This window comes from Myxocyprinus asiaticus, chromosome 10 (assembly GCF_019703515.2).
Source record: "Myxocyprinus asiaticus isolate MX2 ecotype Aquarium Trade chromosome 10, UBuf_Myxa_2, whole genome shotgun sequence".
Taxonomy (NCBI): Eukaryota; Metazoa; Chordata; class Actinopteri; order Cypriniformes; family Catostomidae; genus Myxocyprinus; species Myxocyprinus asiaticus.
Window position 1 is genome coordinate 12,580,090 of NC_059353.1, and position 10,106 is coordinate 12,590,195.

Sequence of the window (10,106 nt, forward strand, 5' to 3'; positions counted from 1 at the left end):
TTAGAAATCCTATAATTATTGTGCATTTTCACATTGAGAAAAAAAGTGTTGCTTTGAGAGGCTTTATAAGGGGTTAGGATGAAAACAAGGTGCATTTCGAACTGTTCTGAGACCACTGCAGACAGCACATTGGAGGTTAAGTCATTTACTAAATAGGGAGCAAGGGAGCATCCCATAGATTTCCTATGCAGTTAAGTGCATTCACCTCCGAAAAAAAAAAAAAATAAATAAATAAATAAATCCAACCAAAAGTTCAGTTTCAGGCTGCAAAAGATGTTTGGATCACTCAACATGTTTGGCAGACATGGGACAATGGTGATCAGTACATAGATTCAGAATTTATAATGTATAATTTACTTTAACATGGCTGACAGTGATTGGACGATGCTGACCATTACTTTGAATCAGAATTATTTATGCTAATTTCTGATTGGTAAATTGCTTCAGCACTGGCTATCACTTGTTTGTTTGGCAGTGCAAAGAGAGAATACTGAGATTTTGTTGCAAAAAAAAAAAAAAAAGTAACGTAACACAAAAGTAACATTCAAGTCAATAAATTTTATTTGTATGTTTTTGTAATTTTTATTTGTGCTTTTCCCAATACAAATTTTTCCAAAACAGTTTTACAGAAAATCAACTGTAATGTCAGTAACGTCTCAAAAACATGAACAACAAACACTGCTGGAAACATAATAAACAATTTGGTATAGTTTTGAAACACTTGACCGAAATGTTTCTCATGATCTTAAAAATCTTTTTAACTGAAGGCGTATGCTTAAATGTTTGAAATTAGTTTTGTTGACAAAAATATAATTGTGCCACCATATTAATTTATTTCATTATATAAACAAAAATTTAATAAAAAAAAATAAAAAATAAAAAAAGTTTTTGAAATTGATGACTTGGACCAAATAATAAAGAAAAGCAGCCAATAAGTGCCCAGCATATAGATGGGAACTCCTTCAATACTGTTTAAAAAGTATCCCAGGGTGATACCTCAAGAAGTTGGTTGAGAAAATGTCAAGAGTACATTTCTGAAAATTCTAGGCAAAGGGTGAGTACTTTGAAGATGCTAAAATATAACACAGTTTTGATTTATTTTGGATTTTGTTTAGACACAACATAATTCCCATAGTTTCATTTATGTTATTCCATAGTTTTAATGACTTTATTATTATTCAAAAATGTGAAAAAAAAAAAAAAAATAAATAAATAAATAAATATAATAAAGAATGAGTAAGTGTTTCAAAACTTTTGACCGGTAGTGTATGTATGTGTATGTGTGTATATATATATATATATATATATATATATATATATATATATATATATATATATATATATATATATATACTTTCTATAGCTTGGTATTATTTACAATTTCACAACTTAGTCCTGCTGTCCAAATATTTGGACATATATATTTTTTTAAGTGTCTACTTTGAATATGATGTCACCTTAGTTACCATGGTCTTTTGGAATAGTAAGGTGTTCAGTGGATGTGCACTTTAGAATCTTGCAGGATGTAGTAGGTCATTTTGGGTATTTCTTGCATACTGTTTAATGAATACTGTGGATTCAGACACCCTATTCATTTTATATACTGTTTTATAGTAGAAAAGTAGGCATAATTGGATGCTGGATGTAACTGGTTTATGTTCTTATTATAGAGCACATTTATAGTTTTATTTTTTTAAAGCAAACAACACAAATACTCACTAGTACAGTACAAATAACCACTAAATGCAACAGCTGTGTCCTACTCATGGATGTTCATGCATCTATCTTTCCTTCCCACAATAATGTTGGGTAGTGCTCATAATGAGGAATGTTCCAAGGGTGGAACAAATTTCAGCCCTGCAAGAGATTATGAAAATCATGTAAACACACATCAAAGAAACCCGAAACTGTCCTCTCAAACGTGATTAATGAGCAACAAATATTGGCTCCAAACCGGAACCAGGTTTGGCAGTGTTGCATTCAAATACTTACCTGACTGTGCTTTGACTATGTTTACACCTGCTATTGAACATCCGTTCTGAGTGATGCAGGTGAGACAGACTGCTGTTTACACCTGGCAGCCATTTCACCTGGCATGTGTCTCCTTTGACCACTTGAGATTGGATTTTACTCCAATCACTTACTGCTCCTTTATTTCTTCTTTGGAACATGAAAGTAGATGTTAAGCAGAATAACAGCCTCAGTCATCATTCATTTTCATTGTATGGAAAAAGGATGCAATGAAAGTGAAAGGTGTCTAAGGCATCAGAACAGATTAGATTTTATGCTACAAATACAATGTCCAATCCAATCATAAAATGCTGTGGACGTCAATTGCAGATCTATTTTCTTGTTGACCACATCAATTCGGATCACACATTAATAGCAGGTGTAAACTGTAAGTAACATGTCACATTAGATGGACCTTAGATAATAGGACACATTAAAAACACCATGAAGTGGCCCAAGCCCGGCTTACGTAGCACCTGGATGTTCCTTTGCAAACTAAATGGTGAAAACAGGAAGCAGAATTATCCCATAGTGCTCTGCTGGGGTGTTTGAGTCTTAATGTGAACTAGGCTAATTGCTGAGAGTGTTTTGTAAGGTGAAGTGTCAGGTAAGGCTGAACAAGGTACTGACCACATTTACATGCACTTAAGAAGACTGTTTATTCCAGGGTTTTTGCAGAAAGCGGCGTCCTGAAATGTCATGTAAACGAGAACGCTGATATCGTTACATCGTTTAAGGGATTGAGAGAAAGCGGTTTAGCACACCTAGGTTTCTCCTCAAGAACACAGCTTAATGTGGCCATATAAACACATAAGCGGCATTCTGATGGGTGTTTGAAGAGTGCACATTTGCGTGAACAGACCGGATAACTAACATCATAGGATGGAGCCTAACAACATGTAAACAGTGGAAAGAATTCAACATTTCTGGAAGTACAGTGGGAAAAGCACATACACTATAAACTATACCCATTTATACACACCAATGAAAAAATATCGACTGTCCCTCATGTTCGCATAAATGCACTCATTGTTGGGGGAATCCCGGAGTTTTCATAGGAGGGAAATCCCACTATTGCAGTGCAATTCCTCTGCAGGTCATATTTGAAAGTTAAGGAAACAAACACAGCAACAACTCTGGAATATCTGGAAATAATGCGAATCAACAGAGAATAAAACAACAAAGTCTTCATCAGATACCATGTTTGTTCCCTGTCTGTCACTCACTCGACGTTGTGTCGATGTAGTGACACTAGGGGTCACACTTGGGAGCCCCGAGACACCTCTGGTCTTTGATAAAAGGCCAATGAAAATTGGCGAGTGGTATTTGCATGCCACTCCCCCGGACATACGTGTATAAAAGGAGCTGGTATGCAACCACTTATTCAGATTTTCTCTTCGGAGCCGAACGGTCATGCTCAGTGAGCTGAATTCCCACGACTGTTCATTCACCTCTGCTGGATCTGATGGCGCATTTCAGCGGCTTCTCCCCCCTCTGCAGTGGTGCAATGCAGAGAATGCCCATGGGCGCTTCAGCAGAAATAAGAGTATATTTCTCTAAAAGAGTATATTTCTCTAAAAGAGTATATTTCTCTAAATGAGCGGCACACATGGAACGTCTTTTTAATGATGCCTTTCCGATTACGTGTTATTCCTGGTTGTGCTCGTTATCTCTCGCCTTCTGATGGTCACAATCACTGTCTTTCGTGTCTGGGCACTGCTCACGCGGAGACAGCGTTCGTGGATAATCATATTCTCATTGCAAGGACACGTCCATGGCAACGATGCGGTCACGGCTCGCCTTCGTAAGAAAGCAAGCCACCCCAGAGGCTCCCCGCCTCGGTCCTTTTACCCACGGGTATGAGGCCAGCACGGCTAGCACTGGGGGCGATTTGGGGACCCCAATGTGACCGCCTCCGCCAGGTATCCCCCCGCGGACCTCCCATTCCCCAGCACGCTCGTCTGCCCCGATTGGGCTCCCTGATGAGTCCGCCAGCTCGTCTCACGGTGAGTTCGACCTCTTATTCGGAGCCCGCGAAAGTGATGAGCTCTCGAGCGCAGCATCGGAGAGTGGGCTCGTCCAGTCGGACGCGGAAGCCTCAGCTGGGCTCCTCCCTTCGGGGACGATTGCCCAGTCACAGGCTGATGTGGAGATTACGACATGCTTTCCTGGGCAGCCGCGAGCGTCGGCTAGAGTGGAACCCTGTGCTCTTCCCTGAACCCTCGCGGTTTGATGATTGGTTCCTGGGCTCGCGGTGCCACTCAAAGCCACGCCCCACCCCCGTTCCTTTCTTCCCAGAAGTGCACGAAGAGCTGACAAGGTCGTGGGAGGAACTTTTTACTGCCCAGTCCCGATCTTTTCAGCTTCCCCGCCCTCACTACCCTTGATGGTGAGGCGGCCAAGTGCTATTTGGCAATCCCCCGGTGGATAAAGGTGCTCGCGGTGCACCTATGCCCGCAGAGCGCCGCCACCTGGCACGGGTGCCCAAAGCCCCCATCCAAGGCCTATAGGTTTACGTCGTCTCTGACGGCCAAGGCCTACGGTGCTGCTGGACAAGCCACCTCCGCCCTGCACGCCATGGCTCTCCTGCAAGTCCGCCAAGGCGCTAAAGGAACTGCACGAGGGTAGTTCCACCCCGGGATTGATGCAGGAACTGCGCTCGGCGACCGACCTCGCTCTCCGAGCGACGGAGGTCACGCCACGTTCTCACGGGCCGACGATGTCGACATTAGTGGTCCAGGAGCGCCAACTTGGGCTCAACCTGGTCGAGTTGGGTGAGGCCGACAGGGCACAATTCCTTGCTGCCCCCATCTCCCAGGCTGGCCTATTCGGCGACACCGTCAAGGACTTTGCCCAGTAGTTCTCAATGGTGGAGCAGTAGACGGAGGCTATCTGGCATATCCTGCCCCGGCGCGGCTCAAGATCCCGCACCCCATCTACTCGTCGCCAAGGGCATCCCCCTGTGTTGACTGCACCAGCTCCGCCACAGCCCGCCCCTTCGGCCCGGCCCCGGCGTGGAGCCCAAAACAGGAAGCATATACCACCCGTCTCGCGGCCACCCAGAACCCGTGAAAGGCTTCAAAGCGCCCTTGAGACGGGCGACCCAGGGACGACGAAACCCGCCGCTCTGGAGCTGGTAAGCAGACTTCTCCATCTTTTTGTTATCTTTGCATTTAATTGCGCTGCATGCCCCAGTGGTGGTAGACATGATCACTCATGCTAGGGCCCCCTCTACGAGGTGCCTGTATGCCTTTTAAGTGGCGCCTGTTTGCTAAGTGGTGTTCTTCCCAATGGGAAGAGCGACCCCTAGTGTCACTACATCGACACAACATCTCGTTCCCTCCATCAGGGAACGGAGATTACACAAGTAACCATGACGTTCTTTACACAAGCATCACAAGGAAATTACGTTGCTCTGGAGAAAGTTGCTTACTGACCGAGCCGCATGTAAATGGGATTAAAGAGTACGCCGCTTAAACAGTGCATGTAAACTGAAACGCTGCTTTTTCGCAATAACCCAATTTCTGGTGTCCATGTAAACGTAGTCACTAAGAAATCATAATCAAACCAACTTTGACCTTACGACATTTCACCACTCCTAAATGTAACCTTGCTTTAAGTCTATCGTGTACAGACTGTGAAGACCGGTCAAACTCAAGCTGTATGTGCTAACTCAATTAGACGCACACTTGTGCTATATATACGATTGTTACAATATGATCTTGGAGAGATCTTGAGATCTTTTTTAAATAATCTTGTTGTACTACTGCAAGGACAATAAAGAATTTGACTTGACTTGAGGAAAAGAAGTGAAATCAACAGTCTTACCAAATTGAAATGATGCTGCACAAACTCAAGTAAGCTCTTGCAAAAATGCTGACAATGTTTTGCCTGGAAAATAAAACAAAAGAAGTTAGAGTGTATAAAGTTTGTCTTTTCAGTATGTCTTTGTGGAAAACTCTTTCTTCAGAGCAAACTCAAGGACATTTAGATAGTATGATCACAACATGAAGGGAACACTAAATAACAAAATATTTATGTTGCATATCATTCAGACAAGCTAGAATAAACATGATCGTGTCACTCTAAGCAATCAAAGTCTGCCGATATTTCCCTACGAGATAAAACTTACACAACTCCCAAGATTTGTCTCTGATGACGGAATCGTAAAGTGTGCACTAGGCTTCATGGATTTCCTTGGAAAATAAAAAAGTTTTACATCACTACTGCAGCACAAGACAATGACACAAGGAGAAAGAGAGAGCAGGAATGTTGCATAACATCTGGTCTGAAAACAAGTGTAATGAAAAGCAGACAGTGAAGCACACATAAAGGATTCTAACACACACGGATGAATAATGGGTTATTGTCGATCTCTGCCCCAGACTTGGCTTACATTATTTCATTTGTTGAAGTGTTTTATCTGCCCCCCTCTCTTTTGTAGGGGCGTAGAATCACAAACACATTCCTGACAGCATTCCTGAAGTAGGAAAAACAGCATTCTGAACACTGAACCCTGTTTACACCTGGTATTAAAAACTGATTATAATATTGTGATCTGATTATAAGTGGTCAGCCAAAACAGATGGCTGTTTACACCAGGAATTAACATGCATCCCAAAAATGGTTTTTGTAACCACTTGCGATCAAATTTTGTTTGATGAGAGGGTCTCTGATGTTGTGACTACATGTTACTGCATGTTGATAAAGCACAAAAAAGGAATTTTTTTTCTCACCTTTTCTCCCCAATTTGAAATGCCCAATTCCCAATGTGCTTTAAGTCCTTGTTGTGGCGCAGTGACTCGCCTCAATCCGGGTGGCAGAGGACAAATCTCAGTTGCCTCCGCGTCTGAGACCGTCAATCCATGCATCTTATCACATGGCTTGTTGAGTGCATTACCAAGGAGACATAGCGTGTGTGGAGGCTTCACGCTATTCTCTGCGGCATCCACGCACAACTCACCACGCACCCCACCGAGAGCGAAAACCACATTATAGCAACCACAAGGAGGTTACCCCATGTGACTCTACCTTCCCTAGCAACCGGGCCAGTTTGGTTGCTTAGGAGACCTGGCTGGAGGCACTCAGCACGCCCTGTATTCGAACTCATGACTCCAGGGGTGGTAGTCAGCGTCTTTACTCACTAAGCTACCCATGCCCCAAAAAGAGTAAATGTTGAATGTGGATGATGTGCAGTGAAGTCTTGTACATTTGTGAAGTCTATTATAATAAAATCATTCAAATCTAGACCTCCAGTCTTAGGCCTCTGGGTGAGTATTTGTTCTTCTGACACAATGTACACTTACATGCACGCAACACTATTACAGCAACCCCCCCCCCCCCCCCCCACACACACACACACAGGATAATCCAGTGCTTATCTGATGAGGAATGAGGTACAGCTCAGAATGTAAACAGTGAAGTGAAGAAATTCCCAAGAAAGAAGACAAAAACAGAGATAAGGAAAAAACTTAAAAGGGAAAACCACAGTGCATTATAAAAACTTTGGATATGCATTGTGAGTCAAACAGTTAATGGAACAAATTCAAGTTCTCTAAAAACTTTTATTTATAAACATACAGAAATTTAGGGCACTTCAGTAGGCGGAAACATGAAAAATGGGGTTTGGTGTCCCTGAGACAGGTGCAAGGAGCAAGGAAATCAGTGAGTTGGATGGTGGTTGTCTTTTTTTCAAATTGAGGACACATTGAGAAACTGGTTTCCTTTCTGAAGAGCCACAATCTAAGTTTATGACAGCTGCGAGGAGGTGCGGTAGTCTTTCAAATGTGCCCTGCCATCATAACTCTATCTCAGGCCAAAGGAATCGTTAACCCAAAAATGAAAAATTCTGTAATCATTTAATCATCCTCATGTCATTCCAAACTCATTTTTATTTCTGTGGAACACTAAAGCAGGCGTTTTGAAGAATGTTTATGGATTTCTTTTCCAAACAACTAAAGCATACAGTGACTAGGTGTGTCACAATTAAAACGAATGAGGATGGACACTATTCAGCTAAAAAAAAAAAAAAAAAAGACAAAAAACAAATCTGTATATATTCAAACATGGTGCATTAAGACAGTGGCAAATGCCATTGCTTCTTGTGTGTCGCAACCAAGTGTGACCCACCTGTTTGAATACATGAAAGTGAAAATGAGATTTAAAAGCTGTGATGGAGGGTAACATTTTGTAATAAATAACAACCTCAGTTTCTATTTAGTTGACGCTATATAGTTGAGGATGTGGCGACCACAGCGATATGGCACATTCTGCTGGGACTGAACAGCATCAATGACCACATTTATATGCACTTAAGAAAACGGCTTATTCCAGGGTTTTTGCAGGAAGCAGCATTCTGAAACGTCATGTAAACGATAACACCGATTTCCATATGCCGTTTAAGGGATTAAGAGAAGGCAGTTTAACACACCCAGGCTTCTCCCAGAGAATGCGGCTTAATGTGGCCATGTAAACTCAAAAGTGCCGTTCTTACATGTTTTTGAATAGTGCGTGAACAGACCGGATAACAAACATCATAGGATGGAGTCCAACAACAAGTCAACAAAGGGGACAGAATTCAACATTTCTGGGAGTACAGTGGGAGAAGCACATAAACTATAAACTATACCTATTTATAGACACCAATATAAAATATTGACTGTCCCTCACGTTCGCGTATGTGTGCTCGTACACTGGGGGAGTCCCAGAGTTTTATGTGTGAGGGAAACCCCACTATTGAAGTGTAATTCCGCTGTAGGTTGCGACGGATCCCATGTTTGTTATTTACACAAGTGTCGCCGGGAAATTACAGAAATAAGCCGCATGTATCCGGGAGTAAAGAATACGCCACTTACACAGTTCACGTACACGGGAATGCTGCTTTCTTGCAATAACCTGCTTTCTCTTAATACTCCTCTTTCTGGTGTACGTAGTCATTGACTACTGTGGTCCAGAGGCCTCAATCATCTCTTTAATACGCTGAAAGTGCACTTGACTTCACCGCACATTTGTATATATGCCAGGTTAAAATGCTGTTCTCCATCATTTGATCATTTTTTGATTAATTACTGCAGCCATGATCGATGGAAAATGTGCACAAACATCTCTTTAAGGTATATACTATCTATTATATTAAAATATTCTAAAAGAGAAATAATGGATGTTTCACTGTAACACAGACACACACACACACACACACACACACACACATACGCATGCACGCATGGACACACACACACACGCACAATGTGGAGTGACTTAGAGACACTGTACTCAACATTAATTACCTATGTAAATACACTGTAAAATAAAGTGTGGCCGAATACTTTAATGGCTTTGCAATGTAAACATCATAAAGTATGTACAGTAAATACATTAATATGGTACCATAAACAAGTTATTATAAGCATGAAACACAACACTTAATTTAAACAATATGTAACAGGGGGTCCCTGGTCCGTCTCTCTACCCACCAAGGGATCCCTGGCCTGAAAAAGGTTGAAGACCTCTGTTTTCAGGTGAACTATTCCTTTAACTCCTTGCTTCTTTAACATTTGGGAGAAAGTATATCCCCAGTCTTTCTCTCGACCTGGTTCAATATGTGTTGTTCAACCTCCCTCACTTCCAGCGTCGGAGTGACTGTTGATCTAAGCAGAGCAGTATTTGGGTCAGAGAAGCGGCAGCAACAGAAAACAGTTAACCTTTCCATGAAAGTCTGTTGAAGTACAAACAGCTACAGGAAGGAAGGAAACAACAACAGGGTGGCAGATATAGATGGAGAGAGAGATTACTCTGATCAGTTATTCAACGGCACACATTCACACACGGTCATAAAACAATCCTTAGTGTGCATGTTTGGGTTGGGTTTTGGTGTCATTAAAGTCGAGACCAACAATCTGACTCATATACTATTGAGGGTGTATGTTACTGTGTGTTACTACAAATGTTATTTTTGTAACAAGTGCAGACACATATAAGTTTCAAAGGTGATGCAAGCATGTTCCATGAGATTTGTACCAGAACTGTGGAAACTAGGGCTGCACAATTAATCGAAATAAAATCGAAACCGCGATATGACCTTGTGCGATTATTACATC

At 41.9% G+C, this 10,106-nt stretch overlaps 1 long non-coding RNA gene across 1 annotated transcript; it reads right to left on the reverse strand.

Moving 5' to 3' along the window:
* Positions 1-1,442: 1,442 nt before the first annotated feature.
* Positions 1,443-6,223, reverse strand: LOC127447526 (uncharacterized). Its single transcript, XR_007898395.1, has 4 exons — positions 6,143-6,223; positions 5,839-5,901; positions 1,993-2,160; positions 1,443-1,857 (listed from the first exon to the last, which is right to left on the reverse strand). It is a non-coding gene; the product is annotated as an uncharacterized LOC127447526 (long non-coding RNA).
* Between the last annotated feature and the right edge of the window lie 3,883 nt (positions 6,224-10,106).